The 20035-nt window shown below is 47.0% G+C and overlaps 1 long non-coding RNA gene across 3 annotated transcripts; it reads right to left on the minus strand.

Moving 5' to 3' along the window:
* Positions 1 to 1433: 1433 nt before the first annotated feature.
* On the minus strand, positions 1434 to 5215 carry LOC108964334 (uncharacterized). 3 transcript variants are annotated; one of them, XR_007779171.1, is made up of 6 exons: positions 5067 to 5215; positions 3136 to 3400; positions 2997 to 3041; positions 2852 to 2895; positions 2730 to 2770; positions 1434 to 2648 (listed from the first exon to the last, which is right to left on the minus strand). It is a non-coding gene; the product is annotated as an uncharacterized LOC108964334 (long non-coding RNA). The 3 variants fall into 3 exon arrangements; XR_003944610.2 differs by lacking the exon at positions 5067 to 5215 and having other exon boundaries at positions 3136 to 3177; positions 3254 to 4110; XR_007779170.1 differs by lacking the exon at positions 5067 to 5215 and having other exon boundaries at positions 3136 to 4110.
* Between the last annotated feature and the right edge of the window lie 14820 nt (positions 5216 to 20035).

The following is a 20035-nucleotide window of genomic DNA, read 5'->3' on the forward strand; positions in this document are numbered from 1 at the left end:
GTGCGTTGACGTGTCTTTTGGCTGCCGCTCCCTGACATCAAATGGTAGATTCTGGGGAAATCAGTAGCCTCGGGCACCTGTGAGACGAGAGGAAGTGGTCAACGACTGTCTATCTGACAGCTAGGACTTGTCCCCACTATGGGCCAATAAGTTTTCTACCCAAAATCCCATAGAAAACAGATGAACAGTAAAGTTTTTGTAACTGTTCTACCTAGCTGTGACTACAGGCCAGGGCAGGGCAGCTCCAATCATAAAAAGGTAGTATAAGGGTACACGCAGTATAAGGGTACACGCAGTATAAGAGTACACGCAGTATAAGAGTACACGCAGTATAAGGGTACACGCAGTATAAGAGTACACGCAGTATAAGGGTACACGCAGTATAAGGGTACACGCAGTATAAGGGTACACGCAGTATAAGGGTACACGCAGTATAAGAGTACACGCAGTATAAGAGTACACGCAGTATAAGAGTACACGCAGTATAAGAGTACACGCAGTATAAGGAGTACACGCAGTATAAGAGGTACACGCAGTATAAGAGTACACGCAATATAAGAGTACACGCAATATAAGAGTACACGCAATATAAGAGTACACGCAATATAAGAGTACACGCAATATAAGAGTACACGCAATATAAGAGTACACGCAATATAAGAGTACACGCAATATAAGAGTACACGCATATAAGAGTACACGCAATATAAGAGTACACGCAATATAAGAGTACACGCAATATAAGAGTACACGCAATATAAGAGTACACGCAATATAAGAGTACACGCAATATAAGAGTACACGCAATATAAGAGTACACGCAATATAAGAGTACACGCAATATAAGAGTACACGCAATATAAGAGTACACGCATATAAGAGTACACGCAATATAAGAGTACACGCAATATAAGAGTACACGCAATATAAGAGTACACGCAATATAAGAGTACACGCAATATAAGAGTACACGCAATATAAGAGTACACGCAATATAAGAGTACACGCAATATAAGAGTACACGCAATATAAGAGTACACGCAATATAAGAGTACACGCAATATAAGAGTACACGCAATATAAGAGTACACGCAATATAAGAGTACACGCAATATAAGAGTACACGCAATATAAGAGTACACGCAATATAAGAGTACACGCAATATAAGAGTACACGCAATATAAGAGTACACGCAATATAAGAGTACACGCAATATAAGAGTACACGCAATATAAGAGTACACGCAATATAAGAGTACACGCAATATAAGAGTACACGCAATATAAGAGTACACGCAATATAAGGAGTACACGCAATAAGAGTACACGCATATAAGGTACACGCAATATAAGAGTACACGCAATATAAGAGTACACGCAGTATAAGGGTACACGCAGTATAAGGGTACACGCAGTATAAGGGTACACGCAGTATAGGTAAGGCGGCACAGGTACACACAATGTAGGTAAGGCGGCACAGGTACACACAATGTAGGTACACACGATATAAGCCGACGCAGGTATACACAATACAAGTACACACAATATAAGGCGGCGCGGGTACACACAATACAAGTACACACAATATAAGCCAACATAATTACAGACAATATAAGTACATCCAATATAAACCAATAGTGGTAGATACAGTATAAACCAGGACTTGAGATAACTCTCTGGAGGATTAATTCTGGAGCCCTATACCCTTTGAGAGGATGGAACCTACAGTACTACTGCAGTCACGTGAGGAGGGTGTAAGACACTCCCTCTAGAATTCCAAGAGAATGGCATGGACAAAAAGGCACTACCAAAGCTGGTAGTGAGAAGGAAGATGGATGAGGACATCTTGTGTAATCCTTCCTGTCTCAAAGAGTCAAGATGTAAAGGTGCCAGAATAAGCGAAGGAACGTGAGGAAAATACGGCCGATATGGCACGAAATTGTGCCGATAAAGTGCCAAGGTGGAACAAAGGCCTAGGGCGTGGAAGACAGTGGACACAGACTACATAACACAGACACAGACGACATAACACAGAGACAAGTGGAAACCTCCTGGCACTTTCGGCTTATGGACCCGAGATTCCTAGCGCAAGATGAGCCAGGGGCCGATGATGCCGAAGGAAAGAAAGCCCTATGACGACAGCACGTGAGGATGAAATATAACTCGTTAAAAGAAGTTAGTGCCCAAGGAGTTAAGAGGATGCTCGAGAGGCTCGGTAGGCCTAGAGAAGGAAGAGGACTGCCGGGTGACCGTGGCCGTAGCTCCGGACCTGAAGGTGAGCTCCTCGGGTGAAAAATCCGTGACGATGTCGAGTCGAAGAAGGCTGACGATGCAAAGTTCACAAGAATGTGGAGATGGGTCGGAACTGCCCTGCCCAGCAAAGGCTCTGGTGAGGCCGAGGAGAAACCCTCTCCCTTTACTTCCAGAGAGCCTGTCCCACTACAGACCTCTCCGCTAAGCTGACATCAAATTGCCCCCTGTGATAGGAAAGGTTTTTCCCCTTCTCCCAACTATCGGCCCCGACACTTAGCTTTTGTAAGATGAGCGGACAAAATCCATCGTCGGTTGTACGTGGACGTCGAGACGTTCTCCGTGTGTGCTTCGGTGCTGCTGTTTCCAAACCTTGGCTGAAAACCTCCTCAGGGTACCTAAGACAAGACAGAAAAGGTGACTATTGCCCTCAGAAAGAGTAATCCCCGGGACTCCTCCGCACCGCTGCCCCGGCTCACCTCAAATCCTGATTCTACTCCGGAGGCTGCCCAGAGGATACCTGCAAAAAGAAAAGGTACAGGCTTAGCATGCTGCTGCATAACGCTCACCTATGAGTCAGCCTGCCTAAATGCAGACTCACCTGCTCTCCTCTGTTCTTAGGCATGCCTGGAGTGGCAACAGCACCTGCAAAAAAAGAAAGCGGAAAAGCATGCTGAGATACTGAGAAAACACAACCTCCCTAATCTGACAAGTGTGCCACACCGATACTTCAAGCTTGCACCCACCTGACATCGGGCATGCTCGGCCAGGATAGACGGCAAGTGGACCACCTAAAATAAAAAAAAAAAAGTAGATGCTTAGAGCTGCACCGGAAACTGAGACCTCAGCAATAACAACTGCTTCTGTAAACTACTCAATGCTCACCTTACGTGCTTGGTCTTCAGTGCGGCTCTCTGCCTTGACTTCCTAAAAAGAAAGACAAAGAACAGTGCTGTAACAGCCACCATTTATGATTCCCCTGCAGAGACAAACAGTGACTGACCTGCTTGGGCGGACCCCCTCACCCCAGAGGGGGCCCACTGCCCTGGATTTCATCTTTCTGCATCTGAAACAAAGTTAGGAAAAAAGTCAAAGGGCTGCAGGATAACTTCACAGCTGCAAACATCTTGTGTCCATCTACAAATCCCATCTAGAGCCCAACAACAACCCACATTATAAACTTCAAGGCCCGGGACTTCTCCTACTGCACCGGGCTATGCGGCAGGGCAGAGCGGCTCCGGCACAAATGCGTGCAGACACCCGTGACACGAGACAGGACGTGACAAACAAGGGGGACGCGACACGGACACAAATCTCCTGGCAAGGAAGATGACTGCAAGGACCAAGGGAATGCAAAATGAAATGACCTAGGTGGGACTGATGGAGAGCTGATGAGGCTCAGAGAACCCTGGAGGAACAAGATGCTAACTGAGTGATGCATTCCAAGAACTGCAGACATGGATGCCTGAGAATCCTAAGGTCAGAATCCTCTGCCTAAGCTCGCATTCTTACAAGTCCTAATCTGCCGTAATGGATCCTTGTGGGGTGCAGCTCTCCGTACAGCTCGGAACAAGACCTGAGAAGACATCTGACTGGATGCTTCTAAAGACAGATGCGATTCTGATGCCAGTCTGAGCTCCCGAGTCAAAAGTTCTATGGCATTGGTGCCAGGATAAAGAACGCAGATCACAGATGGCACGACTGGTTTCCGATAGGCCCCTCAAAGGCCTAAGGTAAAAGACATGAGACACCCAAACACACAGAACGCACGATAGACAAGTGACACGATACACACCGGACCTGCTCTGCCCTGTGCACCTTGGCACTCTGATACAAAGTGACATGTTCCCTTTACAGGGACTAAGGTGCTTGGACATCCCTGTCTCCAAAGCCAAATCAAAATCCACTCCCCATGAATTGTGACCCAGACCCAACTTTCATCCCCTCTGTGGGTCGTAGCCCTCTACTTATCTCTCAGACAGGTGGGCGTGCCGATCCGTGCCAGGTGCGAAGGAAAGCGGATGCGCTGTCTGGGAAGTCCCTGCTGAAACCAGGCTGTTGTCTCTTAGTCTGCCAGGAGAAAAGAAACCAAACGTGAGTGCACAATCTTAGCAGCACAGCGGCCAAAACATAACAATTTTCCTACTCATCGTTCTCATGAGTATGCCCGGCTCCTCGGGCCGCACGCCTCTGACCTGCTCGGCAGCTGACACCGTTGTCACATCATGCACCTGGGTTAAAGTGGAGACAGGGTGATCTGGCATTGCTGAGACCTGAGTGGAGCCTCCCTCCTCGACTCACCACAACTCCTTGGCCATTCCTAAAGGCTGCCAGGATGGGACCATGAAATAAAGTTGAAAGCTTTATCATCACAGACTCCTGTAACACTTCCACAGGGCTCACTTTGCAGGAAGCCCACTGTGTCGGCCGGCAGGTGATGGCGGCTGGACGTACGCCAAGAGGATTGCCTAAAGTGCACAAACGAGAATGGATGCTTAGAGTTGCACCAGAAAGTGAGACTTGAGCAAAAGATCTGCTCCTGCACACTACTCAATGCTCACCTTGCCCACCTGGCCTTGACGGCTGCTCTCTGCCTTGACTTCCTAAAAAGACAAAAAACAGTGCTGTAACAGTCACCATTTAAACTTTTGCTGCAGAGACAAACAGTGACAGACCTGCTCAGGAGAACTCCCTCACCTGGGATGGGGCCGTCTGGCACAGATTTGATCCATATGAATCTGAAAAGAAAGTTGGGACAATAGTCAAACTGTTGCAGGATAACTTAGCCTGCAGAGCTCCAAACATCTTCTGCCTACCTAGAGTCCAACCACACCCCACATTAAAAACTTCAAGGCCCCGGGACTTCTCCTATTGAACCGGGCTATGCGGCAGGGCAGAGCGGCTCCGGCACAGATGCGTGAGGACACCCGTGACACAGGACAGGACGTGACAAACAAGGGGGACACAACACGGACACAGATCTCTCGGCAAGGAAAATGACTGCAAGGACCGAGAGAATGCAAAATGAGATGACCAAGGTGAGAGCAACTGCGAGCTGATGAGGCTCAGAGAGCCCTGGAGGAAGAAGATGCTAACTGAATGATTTATTCCAAGAACTGCAGAGATGGATGCCCAAGAATCCTATGGTCAGAATCCTCTAACTAACCTCACATTCTCACAAGCCCTAATCTGCCATAATGGATCCTTGTGGGGCGAGGCTGTCCATAGAGCTCGGAACAAGACCTGAGAAGACATCTGACTAGATGCTTGTCAAGAGAGATGCAAGTCTGATGGCAATCTGAGCTCCTGAGTCAAAAGTTCTATGGCATTGGTGCCAGAATAAAGAATGCAGATCACAGATGCCAAGAATGAGTTTCTGATAGGCCCCTCAAAGGCCTAAGGTAAAGACATGCGATACCTAAAGACACAGAATGCACAATGGACAAGTGACACGATACACACCGGACCTGCTCTGCCCTGTGCACCTTGGCACTCTGATACAAAGTGACACTTACCCTTTACAGGGCCTAAGGGGGCATTACTCGGACATCCCCGTTTCCAAAGCCAAATCAAAATCCCCTCCCCGGGAATTGTGACCCAGACCCTGCTTCCATCCCCTCTCTGGGTCATAGCTTTCTACTTCTCTCAGACGGGTGTGCCGATCCGTGCCAGGTGCGAAGGAAAGCGGATGTGCTGTCTGGGAAGTCCCTGCTGAAACCAGGCTGTTGTCTCTTAGTCTGCCAGGAGAAAGGAAACCAAACGTGAGTGCACAATCCTAGCAGCACAGCGGCCAAAACATAACAATTTTCCTACTCATCGTTCTCATGAGTATGCCCGGCTCCTCGGGCCGCACGCCTCAGGCCTGCTCGGCAGCTGACACCATTGTCACATCATGCACCTGGGTTAAAGTGGAGACAGGGTGATCTGGCATTGCTGAAACCTGAGTGGAGCCTCCCTCCTCCTCCCTGCCTCCTCGACTCTCCGCAACTCCTCGGCCATTCCTGAGGGCTGCCGGGATGGGACCAGGAAATAAAGTTGAAGGCTTCATCGTCGCAGACTCCTGTAACACTTCCACAGGGCTCACTAGGTGCAGGAAGCCCAGTGCATTGGCCGGCTGGTGACGGCGGCTGGACGTAGGCCGAGTCGATTGCCTAAAGTGCACAAACGAGAATGGATGCTTAGAGCTGCACCAGAAAGTGAGACTTGAGCAATAGCAACTGCTCCTGTACACTACTCAATGCTCACCTTGCCCACTTGGCCTTGACTGCTGCTCTCTGCATTGACTTCCTAAAGAGAAAGACAAAGAACAGTGCTGTAACAGAGTCACCATTTACACTTCTGCTGCAGAGACAAACATGTGACTGACCTGCTTAGGAGAACTCCCTCACCTGGGATGGGGACCGCTGGCACAGATTTAATCCATCGGAATCTGAAAAAAAAGTTAAGACAAAAGTCAAAGGGCTGCAAGATAACTTGAGAGCTCCACAAATCTTGTGTCAGTCTAGGAATACCATCTAGAGTCCAACTACACCCCACAGTACAAATCTCAACTCTGTAGGACTTGTGCTATTGGCTATGCGGCAGGGCAGAGCAGCTCCAGCACAAATGTGTGCGCACACCCGTGACACAGGACAGACAGGACATGACAAACAATGGGCACGCAACACGGACAGAAATCTCTTGGCAGGAAGGATGACTGTGAGGACAGAAGATGCCAAATGAGATGACTAAGGGGAGGCTGAAGGCAAGCTGACGAGGCTCAGAGAACACTGGAGGAAGAAGATGCTAACTGAATGATTTAGTCCAAGAATTGCAAAGATGAATGCCTGAGAATCCTACGGTTGGAATCTTCTACCTAACCTCGCATCCTTACAAGTCCTAATCAGCCATAATGGATCCTTGCGGGGCATAGCTGTCCAGACAGCTCAGAACAAGACCTGAAAAGACATCTGACTGGATGCTTGTAAAGAGAGAAGAGATTCTGATACCTGTCTAATCTCCCAAGTCAAAACTTCTGGGGCTTTGGTGCCAGGCCAAGGAACGCTGAGATCACAGATGCTAAGAATGATGCCAGGGTTTCTGATAGGCCCTTCAAAGGCCTAAGGTAAAAGACATGACATATCCAAACACATGTAACGCATGATAGACAAATGACACGATACACACCGGGACCGCTCTGCCCTGCGCATCTCAGATCTGTCATCAAAAGTGACGCTTTCCTTTTACAGGGCCTAAGGGGCCACTTCTTGGACATCCCCATCTCCAAAGCGGACTCAAAAACCCCTCCCAGTGGGTTCCTACCCAGCACCCCACTTCGATCCCCTCAGTGGCTTGTAGTAGGGGTTGCCAATCTGTGTCAGGTGCAAAAGAAGGCAGGGTCGACATCCGAGAAGTTCCTGCTAGCAGTGCTGTTCAACAACTTTCTGTTGTTTCTTAGTCAGCTACATTAAAGAAATCCAAACATCAATGCATGATCTCAGCAGCACATTAGCCAAAGCCCAACAATTCTGCTACTCACCATTCTCCTAAGAATGCCCAGCTCCTCGGGCCGCATGCTTCTGCTGCGCTCAGAGGCCGATGCTGTCATCACAGTGTGTGCCTGGGTTAAGAGATGAGGTGATGTGGCATTGCTGAAACCTGAGTGGACCCTCCTCCTCCTCCCTACTTCCCTGACTCACCGAAACTCCTCGGCCGTTGCCGAAGGCTACTCAGGTGACACCTTTAAATAGAAAAGGCAGAGGCTTCATCACTGAGTCCTGTGATGCTTCCACAGGGCTCACAGGAGCAGCAGACCCTGTCCGTCGGCCAGGTGGTGACAGGGGCTCAGCATACTCCGAGCGGATTGCCTAAAGTGCACAAATGAGAATGGATGCTTAGAGTTGCATCAGAAAGTGAGACTTGAACAATAGCAACTGCTTCTGTAGACTACTCAATGCTCACCTTGCCCACCTCACCTTAACTGCTGATATCCAGCTTTATTACCTAGAAAGTAAAAGAACAGTGCTGTAACAGACTCACACTGCACTCCCCCTGCAGAGACAAACAGTGACAGACCCGCTTGGGGGGAACCTCCTCACCCAGAATGAGCGGATGGATTTTGCCCTGGATTTTATCCTTCTGCTTCTGAAAGAAAGTGAGGACAAAAGTCAAAGGGCGGCAGGATAACTTCACAGCTCCAAACATCTCATGTCAATCTAGGAATATCATCTAGACTCCAACAACACCCCACAAACTCCAAGTCCCCCAGGACCAGGCTATGCGGCAGGGCAGAGCGGCTCTGGCACAAATGCGTGCAGACACCCGTGACACAGGACAGACAGGACGTGACAAACAAGGGGGACACAACAAGGACAGAAATCTCTTGGCGAGAAAAATGACTGCAAGGACCAAGGGAATGCAAAATGAGATGAGCGAGGGGAGACCGATGGAGAGCTGATGAGGCTCAGAGAACCCTGGAGGAAGAAGATGCTAACTGAATGATTCATTCCAAGAACTGCAGAGATGGATGCCCAAGAACCCTATGGTCAGAATCCTCTAACTAACCTCACATTCTCACAAGCCCTAATCTGCCATAATGGATCCTTGTGGGGCGAGGCTATCCATAGAGCTCGGAACAAGACCTGAAAAGACATCTGACTAGATGCTTGTCAAGAGAGATGCAAGTCTGATGGCAATCTGAGCTCCTAAGTCAAAAGTTCTATGGCATTGGTGCCAGAATAAAGAATGCAGATCACAGATGCCAAGAATGATTTCTGGTAGGCCCCTCAAAGGCCTAAGGAAAAAGACACAGGACATGGCATACCCAAACACACAGAATGCACGATAGACAAGTGACACGATACACACCGGGACTGCTCTGCCCTGTGCACCTTGGCACTCTGATATAAAGTGACGCTTTCCCTTTACAGGGCCTAAGAGGGCACTGCTTGGACATCCCCGTCTCCAAAGCCAAATCAAAATCCCCTCCCTGTGAGTCGTGACCCAGATCCTGCTTTCATCCCCTCTCTGGGTCGTAGCCCTCTACTTATCTCTCGGACAGGTGGGCGTGCCGATCCGTGACGGGCGAGAAGGAAAGCGGACACGCTGTCTGGGAAGTCCCTGCTGACACCAGGCTGTTGTCTCTTTGTCTGCCAGGAGAAAGGAAACCAAACATGAGTGCACAATCCTAGCAGCACAGCGGCCAAAACATGACATTTTTGCTACTTACCATTTTCTTGTGAATGCCCAGCTCCTCGGGCCGCACGCTTCAGGCCTGCTTGGCAGCTGACACCATCGTTGCAGCGTGCACCTGGGTTAAAGTGGAGACAAGGTGGTCTGGCATTGCTGAGACCTGAGTGGAGCCTTGCTCCTCCTCCCTGCCTCCTCAACTCACCGCAACTCCTCAGCTGTTCCTGAGGGCTGCCAGGATGGGACCATGAAATAGAAAATTTGAAGGCTTCATGATCAGACTCCTGTGATACTTCCACAGGGCTCATAGGTGCAGGAAACTCAGTGCATTGGCCGGTTGGTGACGGGGGCTGGACATAGGCTGAGTCATTTGCCTAAAGTGCACAAACGAGAATGGATGCTTAGAGCTGCACCAGAAAGTGAGACTTGAGCAATAGCAACTGCTCCTGTACACTACTCAATGCTCACCTTGCCCACTTGGCCTTGACTGCTGCTCTCTGCATTGACTTCCTAAAAAGAAAGACAAAGAACAGTGCTGTAACAGAGTCACCATTTACACTTCTGCTGCAGAGACAAACATTGACTGACCTGCTTAGGAGAACTCCCTCACCTGGGATGGGGACCGCTGGCACAGATTTAATCCATCGGAATCTGAAAAAAAAGTTAAGACAAAAGTCAAAGGGCTGCAAGATAACTTGAGAGCTCCACAAATCTTGTGTCAGTCTAGGAATACCATCTAGAGTCCAACTACACCCCACAGTACAAATCTCAACTCTGTAGGACTTGTGCTATTGGCTATGCGGCAGGGCAGAGCAGCTCCAGCACAAATGTGTGCGCACACCCGTGACACAGGACAGACAGGACATGACAAACAATGGGCACGCAACACGGACAGAAATCTCTTGGCAGGAAGGATGACTGTGAGGACAGAAGATGCCAAATGAGATGACTAAGGGGAGGCTGAAGGCAAGCTGACGAGGCTCAGAGAACACTGGAGGAAGAAGATGCTAACTGAATGATTTAGTCCAAGAATTGCAAAGATGAATGCCTGAGAATCCTACGGTTGGAATCTTCTACCTAACCTCGCATCCTTACAAGTCCTAATCAGCCATAATGGATCCTTGCGGGGCATAGCTGTCCAGACAGCTCAGAACAAGACCTGAAAAGACATCTGACTGGATGCTTGTAAAGAGAGAAGAGATTCTGATACCTGTCTAATCTCCCAAGTCAAAACTTCTGGGGCTTTGGTGCCAGGCCAAGGAACGCTGAGATCACAGATGCTAAGAATGATGCCAGGGTTTCTGATAGGCCCTTCAAAGGCCTAAGGTAAAAGACATGACATATCCAAACACATGTAACGCATGATAGACAAATGACACGATACACACCGGGACCGCTCTGCCCTGCGCATCTCAGATCTGTCATCAGAAGTGACGCTTTCCTTTTACAGGGCCTAAGGGGCCACTTCTTGGACATCCCCATCTCCAAAGCGGACTCAAAAACCCCTCCCAGTGGGTTCCTACCCAGCACCCCACTTCGATCCCCTCAGTGGCTTGTAGTAGGGGTTGCCAATCTGTGTCAGGTGCAAAAGAAGGCAGGGTCGACATCCGAGAAGTTCCTGCTAGCAGTGCTGTTCAACAACTTCCTGTTGTTTCTTAGTCAGCTACATTAAAGAAATCCAAACATCAATGCATGATCTCAGCAGCACATTAGCCAAAGCCCAACAATTCTGCTACTCACCATTCTCCTAAGAATGCCCAGCTCCTCGGGCCGCATGCTTCTGCTACGCTCAGAGGCCGATGCTGTCATCACAGTGTGTGCCTGGGTTAAGAGGATATGAGGTGATGTGGCATTGCTGAAACCTGAGGGGACCCTCCCTCCTCCTCCCTACTTCACCGACTCACCGCAGCTCCTCGGCCGTTGCCGAAGGCTACCCAGGCCTTTAAATAGAAAAGGCAGAGGCTTCATCACTGTGTCCCGTGATACTTCTGCAGGGCTCACGAGAGCAGCAAACCCGGTCCGTCGGCCAGGTGGTGACAGGGGCTCAGCATACTCCGAGCGGATTGCCTAAAGTGCACAAATGAGAATGGATGCTTAGAGTTGCATCAGAAAGTGAGACTTGAACAATAGCAACTGCTTCTGTAGACTACTCAATGCTCACCTTGCCCACCTCACCTTAACTGCTGATATCCAGCTTTATTACCTAGAAAGTAAAAGAACAGTGCTGTAACAGACTCACACTGCACTCCCCCTGCAGAGACAAACAGTGACAGACCCGCTTGGGGGGAACCTCCTCACCCAGAATGAGCGGATGGATTTTGCCCTGGATTTTATCCTTCTGCTTCTGAAAGAAAGTGAGGACAAAAGTCAAAGGGCGGCAGGATAACTTCACAGCTCCAAACATCTCATGTCAATCTAGGAATATCATCTAGACTTCAACAACACCCCACAAACTCCAAGTCCCCCAGGACCAGGCTATGTGGCAGGGCAGAGCAGCTCCAGCACAAATATGTGCAGACACCCATGACACAGAACACGACAAACAAGGGGACGTTAAACACAACACATTATGCTAGAAATGGTGTGATGCAAGGATGAGAGAACACTTCCTGGCAAGATTAATAATGGTAAGGACCGAGAAGATGCCAAAAGAGATGACCAACGCGAAGGCGACGGTGGATGGAGGAGGCTCCTCTAAGGAGCAGTAGAGCAGACTCGAACAGAGCGGCCTGTTATAAGAACTGTCAGTCACGATGATCAAGATGGCTGTGAGACAATGCTACATTTGGAATGCTCCCCATAGCATACAATCTTATAAGGCTCCGAGCATTACAACTCAGCTGGAAAGGATGGATGGTGATACGCCTGGAAACAAGGCCTCAGAAAAACAGCTGACTCAATGCTTATGAGATGTGACTCAGACACGGCTGAGCCTGCAGATAAAAGAACAAATGGTATCGGTGTTGTGCCGAGAAGTGCGAGCATTCAAGAACCTAGAGGTGACAGCTGATGCTTGTGGTGAGGGCCTCAAGGGGAAAAGGCAGAGATATCTGACCAAAGGGACCCCAAAAACACACAAGGTAACACAGTACACCAGACAACACGACATAGACCAGAACTGTTCTGCACTGCACACACTACAGCTACAATCAAAAGTAGAGCCTCTCCCGTTAGCTGTCCTAAGAGGCCCCTTAGAGAAGATCTCTTTTGCCTCTGCTAATTTTTATATCTGTCCCAAGAATTTCCAACCCGCTACTCTCACATCGTCCCATCGCCAGGCTGGGACACCTGACTTATCTTTTGGATGATCAGTGATGTGAACCCATGTTGCACCTGAAATGAGTCTGCCTCTGAGGGCCCCATGATTGCCTATCAGCCTCTCTGTCAGCTACAATAAAGAAAACAATGTATGAGTTCAGTGTTATGTGGGCCACACCCCAGCAAGTCAGCTACTTGCCCTCTCCTGAGTGTGCCTGGGTCCTTCAGTCTCCAGCTTCATCCTGTTTCCAAGGCTGTGGCTGTTGTTATGAGTAGCACCTGGGTTAGAGAAAGGCAAAGTTAAATGCATTCCTGTGAGTGCAATAGATGACCTTGTGTGCTATAAGGCATGTGAACACCCCTGCTATGCTTCTGAAAAGCCTTAGCAAGGGGGCCCTTAAATACATACTGTTTCTCACCCTGCTGCCTTCAAACCCACCCACAATAACTCCTAACCAGCCACCGGCTCACCCTCCCTCTCCTAGTCACAATCCTCAACTCACCTGAAGCACCAATCTCAATCATCTTTGACACTAGGCAGATGCCTCTTATGACAGGATGAATCTAGTGAAATAAGTGTTGCACTTGATACAACCTAGAAGTTCTGGAAGCTGCACTCCTCCTAGAAAAAAATAAAAAACAAAACAAGAACAAAACCAGAAATTAAAAATGCATTTTACCACCCCCAAACATAAAACCCAAAACTGTGAACTTGAAAACTCCTTGTAGTCAAGGCTGTTCTCTTCACAGCCTCTATTGCTTTGGATGCCCAGAAGCACCTGCTGAAAACAAGCTAAGATAAACCGAAAGAACCTCTTCACTGAAATGAGAGAAGAGCTCTTATATTACCAAATGCAAGAGAAAGAAGAGGGAATGAGGTCCCTCAGCCAAGGCTGGGGTTAATATACCCCTGATTGTGCCCACCTCTCGTTCCCATGATGCCCGGGAAAAGGGAGGGGTCAAATACCACCGGGTATAAAGACCCTCAGAGCAGCTGCAGCTGTTTGGCTCCTCTGACTTGAATTCAAGGGAAGTAAAAGGCTTGTTATAGAAGCAAACCCTTCAGGGAAATAACAATATTTTCTTTTTTGCTACAACTACTTAGAGTAGAAAAACGGAAAACTGGTAAGAAATAAAGCTTTGTGTTTAGAGTGCAGTGCGCGGCATTTGCCGGCAGAGGGCGGTGTAAACGCAGAGCGCGGCGTTTGCCGGCAGGGGGCGGTGTGCGGGCTGGACACAGAGGCGGCGGCGCTGTTCGCGTGAGGGGTCGGCTTGATGGTGACTGGTGGCTGTGGTGACAGATTGTCTTTTTATGTATGTACATTATCGTAATGTAAGTACAGGATCTGTGGGAAAAGGCAGAGCTTCTTTCAAGAAAACCCTTAAAATTAGGAAATGGTGTGGTTACCTCCACTGAAACTGATACACTGGCAAATAAATGTCTTCTGCCCTTTATTTTAATCTTCTGAAATATTGGAAAAAGAGGGGTTTTCCTCGCTTTAAATTTCTCATATGATGGAAAAAGGGGGATTTCCCCCCTAAATTCAAGCCCTTAAGAATTCTAACCCTAAACCCTAGCCCTAAACTCACCTGAATTACAGAGCCATACTTAAATAGCTGAATTTTTCAAAAGAAAATTACCCAACACAGAGACCTTAAGATCTTTATATGTGGGCTTTATTGTTATTGCTCTTTGTTTGAGCCATGTCTTTGCATAATAACATGGATGCCTCCTAGAAACAGTGATCAATATGCTTTGCATTCTATCACAAGCTCCTCAGGTCCATGTTTTTCTATATCTGTGTCGGTTCATTGTCTTACCTGAGAAAGCCACATTTGTAACTACTTAGGAAGCAATTCAGAAAAAAAGGTAGGCTCCAAATAGCAAAATTCTTTATCAGTTTTCTCATACTGGCAACAAATTTGCCTTTTCTCTGGGTTTGATGTGGAGTATCTGTAGTGTCCTTGAACTCACAAACGTTTTCTCTTGTAAAGGAATGTGGCATGGATTTAGTCCCTGAAGGAAGAGGCTGGCTTCCCCACTGACGAGATGGCTCGCTTCCCCAGTGCTTGGAGGCTCCTCGTTGGGGACAATCCTGTGGAAGGAAGAAAGCCGACTGATATCTGTTTGGGACAGAATCCCCTGGGGCCGCAGGACAGGCTCCGCGGGTGGTGCTTGAGCTGCGGTAGCTGCACAGGGTGAGTGGGGCTGGGTCGCATGGTGGGTTTAGCTGTGTCCTGCAGCTGCTTTCTTTGTCTTTCTTGTATTGCATTGCACATAACAATTACAGTCATTTTATGGGTTGTAGGTCTGGATTAAGAGGCTCTGACCCACCTTGGGAGGTCTTAATGTGCATACCTCTGTGGGGTTACATAAAGCGATTGAGTTGTAAAATGAAAATGTAAAAATACTTAGGGAGGAGTTTTTTCTTTTAAAACCAAATAACTGTCACTTCCACACAGCTGCTGTGGCTATGGTAACCTTTACTGGGAGCAAAAGTGGTAGATGCCAGTGAGGAAGAGGCCTTAGGACCTGCTGCAGAGGGAAGTACTGCTTGTTCTGATCCCTGACCCACCCTTCTTGACTTCACTCTGTGCTGTTGGCTTCAGAGTCCATGCAATCTAGGTTTAATAGTATTTAGCTTGTGTTGTCTCTTAGACACTGAAAGGAGTTTGCAGGCTGTTTTGCTTGCTGTCCCTTTAGCTGTCAGTGGCCTATTTTGGTATGGGGCTGTTAAATCCAATTTTTCCCAGACCTTTTTCAGTGTATCTTCAGTGTATCAGTCTTGACTTCCACATTTCCACAAGAGATACCTGCTCAAGTTTGTTGGTGAGCGAAGGATCCTTCCTACAGAGGCTTTTCTGCACTCCACATTTAGTTAGTGTCTCCACTCTAGAGGGGACCTCCATTTAGAGCCAGTTATTGCCTTTCTTAGAAAAATTGTGACATGGTCAAAGACTGAGCTTGCCCTTGGAAGCACAGCATGACTGACAAGGCTATCTGTGGAGCATGTGCCATCTCCAGAGAGGATTCAGTGACAGTTACTTAGGTTGTAGGAAGACAGCTGGTGACAGCTGGCAACTTTATCCTTTTATCATCAAGGCTGTCAATGCTGCTGTTCTTCCTTTGGTTCTGTTTCTATGCATGTCAGTTCCACAGCTGTGCTGATGAAGTGCTGAGGAGGAATTCACTCTCTTGTTATTTCATTCTCTTATAGGGTCTAGATCCATTAATGGGTCTACCTGGTGTAGACAAGAGGTGAGTTTCGTTGGGGTTTCTTCATATTTTCTTCTTCCCTGCCCCCACCCCCCCCCAAACCTTTTGTAATTTGATTGATAAGAGGTAATTATTCAACTGAGTCTTCACTCCTGATGCTACAGTGTCACGCTTACTAGGGAAAGCTGCAAGTAATAAATGCACATTGCATTTGGATGTCAGGAATAGTTTTCCATCTGTCCATCTGTGGCACAAAATTAGAAAGCGGTCCTTCCAGCAGGCAAGTCTGCCCTGCATTTCCCCCAAGCAAGTTATTTAGTCCATAAGTTATCAATTTTGGCATCTTCTCTTCTTCCCAGCAACCAAAATACATGTGAAAAAATAACTGCCTGCAGGCCATAAAAGTGTAGCTGCAAGTAATGATCAAAAGCTGATCTTCCCGGTATTTTCACAACTTTCTTGCCAAACTCTTTGGCTCCACTGGATCTCAGTTCTCTATGGGAGAAGGAGCCTATTAAAAGCCACACAGACACACTAGCTAACAAGGTCAGAATAGCTTTTCCTATCCTCAGCCACAGGTTTTGTTAACCCCTCCGAGCTGCAACTAGCATTACCACATTTTATGTGCTCCTGCTGTAAGGCAGCCCCTTGTAGGTCATAAATCACAGTGGGTGTCATCACAGAACAACCTTGCTGGCCCTGTTATTGTTATTAGGTCTGAAATGATGAGTTACTGACCTTTACCAAGCACTATTTCTATTGACTGCTAAAAACCTTCAGAGAAAAGTTCTATGTTCCTTAGTTCTATGAGCCAGGCTCTTTAACTGCCTGTGAGCTTTCTGAATCTTAGCAAATCTTCAAAGATCTCTCAAAGCAGAGCCTAGTTTACTCTGCATGTACTCCAAAGAAAGGTAAGCTTCAGGTCCTGACTACTGGTACTAAGTACTACTGGTTAATCCCATTGACAGAGCTTCTGGTTTGCACACAGCAGGAAAGTGAGCTCCCATGTAGAAAGAGGCATACTGCTGTTGCCTGTGACACAGACTGCCCACTGTTGGTGTGGGCGGCCTAGTGCTGCTCTATGCTGTAAAGAAGCTCTTTAGGAATGCAGTAGCAGGGTGGGAACCTAGGCATTGTAAATTCCACAGGTTTCAGGATAATGCTTGTCAAATGCCTGCTATTCTTCTGTGCGTCTCAACACTTCTGGGTATTGCTTGCAAAGTTATTTTGCAACAAAATTTCCAACATGTACCAAGCAGCACAGGATACCGGTAAAGGAGCTGCCAAAATTATGTAAATTATGGAAGAAAACACCACCTTTCTAAACCTGTCATAAGGAATGGTGTCAGGGGGATTCTGGAAGGATTTGATGCTGATGTTCATGAGAAAACTTTAAACCAGAAGCTTATGAATGTCCCCATATTTTCTCTGATTTTAGGATGAAGTATGAGGAAGTTGCATAGGTTTACTTCTACTGGGGAAGTCATAGCTTAGGGCACCGAGAGACGTGGTTGGCTAGGTGCACTGCCCTGGCATCCTCCTTGGTTGTTGAGACACTCGCTGAAGCAGCAGAGAGGTAAAGCTGAGGCCTGGTGCTAGAAAGCCAGTTGGGAACTGTACAAAGCTGAGTTCTCATTCAGTGGTTTAACCACTGGTGCTATAGACAGATCGCCTCAGAAAATGCCTCTGTTTTTGTCCTGCCTATAAAGAGAGGAGAAAAGTCTTAAGGAACTTAATGATGCCTTCTGCTTGCAATAAGAAGCAGATGTATCTAAGAAATCAGTTAAGAGTTTGGCTCTATATTAAATGAGTTGAAGCAAGGTCATCGTTGAACACACTACTGCCGCTGTCCACATCTCCATGTTCATTGCTCTGATAATGAATAATAGTTGGGGTAAAATATTTTTGATGAAGCACAACCCAAATGTTTTCCTCTGCTTCTTTTTGTGAATGCTCTTCTAAGCCTAGATATGGATCGCCTACCTTTGTTGCTCATGTTTTGGCACGTAAGGGAGGAAAAAATCCAGTACTTGGCATGGGCAACCCTCAAAATCAAGACCAAAGCCTGCGTTCTGATTTTAGAGAGATAACAGTAAATGTCAGGTAACTTCAGGAATTCAAAGAATAATTTCACATTAATGATAAAATATAGCTGAGACTGGAGGTTGCCCTGTTAACTTTTAAATTACTCCTTTCAAATGCAAAACCCAACGGTGAATTAATGCAATAGAGGGTTTTAATCCTCCTAATAAAATATTTGCTTGTGAGACACTCAGCCCGAATCACTCTCGCAGTGCACCAGATACCCGTAAGTCTTGCGGTTGCTTCTCCTTTTTACCCACCTCTGCCCTGGTCTCAGAATTTCAAGTAGTGTCACCTCTTATCAGATGGGGTGAGCTGAGTGCTCTGGAAAAGAAATAATAAGCCACATTGTAAGATGCTGTGCTTGCTGAAGCAGGTGCTAAGGAGGAGATGTGAATAAGGAACTGGTTTGTGTGAAGTGACTAGAATTTTTCCACTTCTTCTGTAATAGAGTGCTTTTAGACAGGTGCTGACAAAAAATGTCCTATTGCTGAGGCCTTCCCTTTGGCTGGCAGTCTTGTGTAAGCTGGAGCTAGCCCAGAGTATCAGGTTGCTTTATGCCGTGAAAAGCTAGAACTCTGATCTGGAAAGAATTGGAACTGCCCGTGGAATGCTGTCTGACACATGATCGCATAGTGATTGCTAAGGAGAGGATGACCAGGTCTCAGATACCCGAGATCAGTATTGAGAAAACAAAGTTTGCAGCCATGGCAGCGACTGTTGTCTCTTAAATGTTACCCTTTACAGGGCTTGGCATCCTTAGGTGTAACGGAGACTGTTAGCCCTTCTTGTGGGGAGTGAACACGGCCAAAGGAGCTTGCACAAGTCAGGGAATGGCTGCTCCTATTGCTGCCTTTGGGTGCGTGCAATTGCACGTACATCTGCAGACACGTGCCTCGGGTGTATGCTCTGATACCTTCTGCCACCGTGATTTTAATGTTACAATAATTCCTGGTACAAGCCAGAACCACACTGAAAAGCTGTCTGTCAGTTATAAGAAACAACTGAGGCTTCTTGGCTGTTAGCCTGCTTGGAGTGATTGTTATCTTCAGCTGTTTTCAATAAGCTTTGCAAATTAGAACTAATGAATGGGATAAGTCACTAAGAACATAACTCATGTTTTATATTTAGAAGGTTTATCCTTCCTCAGTTGCTAAAAAACTGCTGTTTCACATGCAGACGGGCTGTGAAACTTCATCTGAGCAGTGCACGCAACTGATCCGATTTCAGAATGGGCTTTTGATATTTAAACTATCCAAAATCTTTCTACATCTAAGATACCTCTTTAAATCCTTGTTGCATAACTACAAGTGAATTTCTTAGATTTTAGATTAGTACGTTTCAGTAGGTTGTGTTTTCTCAAGGTTTGAAATGAATATGCTTTTAACACAAGTCTAGAAAGAACTTATTATCAGGTGAGGACTTCCCAGCTCATGGTTCGGCTTCTGAATGCACACGTGTACACCCACGTCTGTTATACATGCATGTGTCTTTGTATGGAGACACATAGGGAAGGAAACAGAGTTTGTTTTAATGAAAGTACATGTTGCTGCTGTTCTTGGATAGTTTTAATTTTTTTTTCTAGCACTCCAGATTGATTCTATAAAGCGATAACCACAAATGCTTAGGGAACTATTGAAACACTATGAACAGAAATGTGCTCATTGATCTTGGTCTTTGGTTTGTGGCTCAGACCTGAAAAGAGGTCCTTAACTGCCTGTACTTCAAAAGAAATCTTATTTCCCAGTAGAGTTTTACTGAAGAAGAAAAACCATGAGATATTGAGACAGAGAACCTAGTGTGATTTGGGCATCAAGATATTATAAATCTCTCTGTTTATGCTCTGAAAATCTGAGCATTATCTTTCCATCTTTGAATCACTGGTTTGGGCTTCACCCAAACCAGTGTGCTGTTTACTTTGAGAGGCTTTTGGAGAGTGACATATTCCCATGCTCTGTCCACCTGCAAGAGCTCCAAAGGAGAAGATTTCAAAGGGAACAGAAAGGTGGGTGTGGCTTCAGACTGTTGAAGTATAAAGCTAATTCCATGTTTGCAGCAGGA

The sequence above is a fragment of the Serinus canaria genome, chromosome 19, assembly GCF_022539315.1.
Source record: "Serinus canaria isolate serCan28SL12 chromosome 19, serCan2020, whole genome shotgun sequence".
NCBI classification, from domain to species: domain Eukaryota; kingdom Metazoa; phylum Chordata; class Aves; order Passeriformes; family Fringillidae; genus Serinus; species Serinus canaria.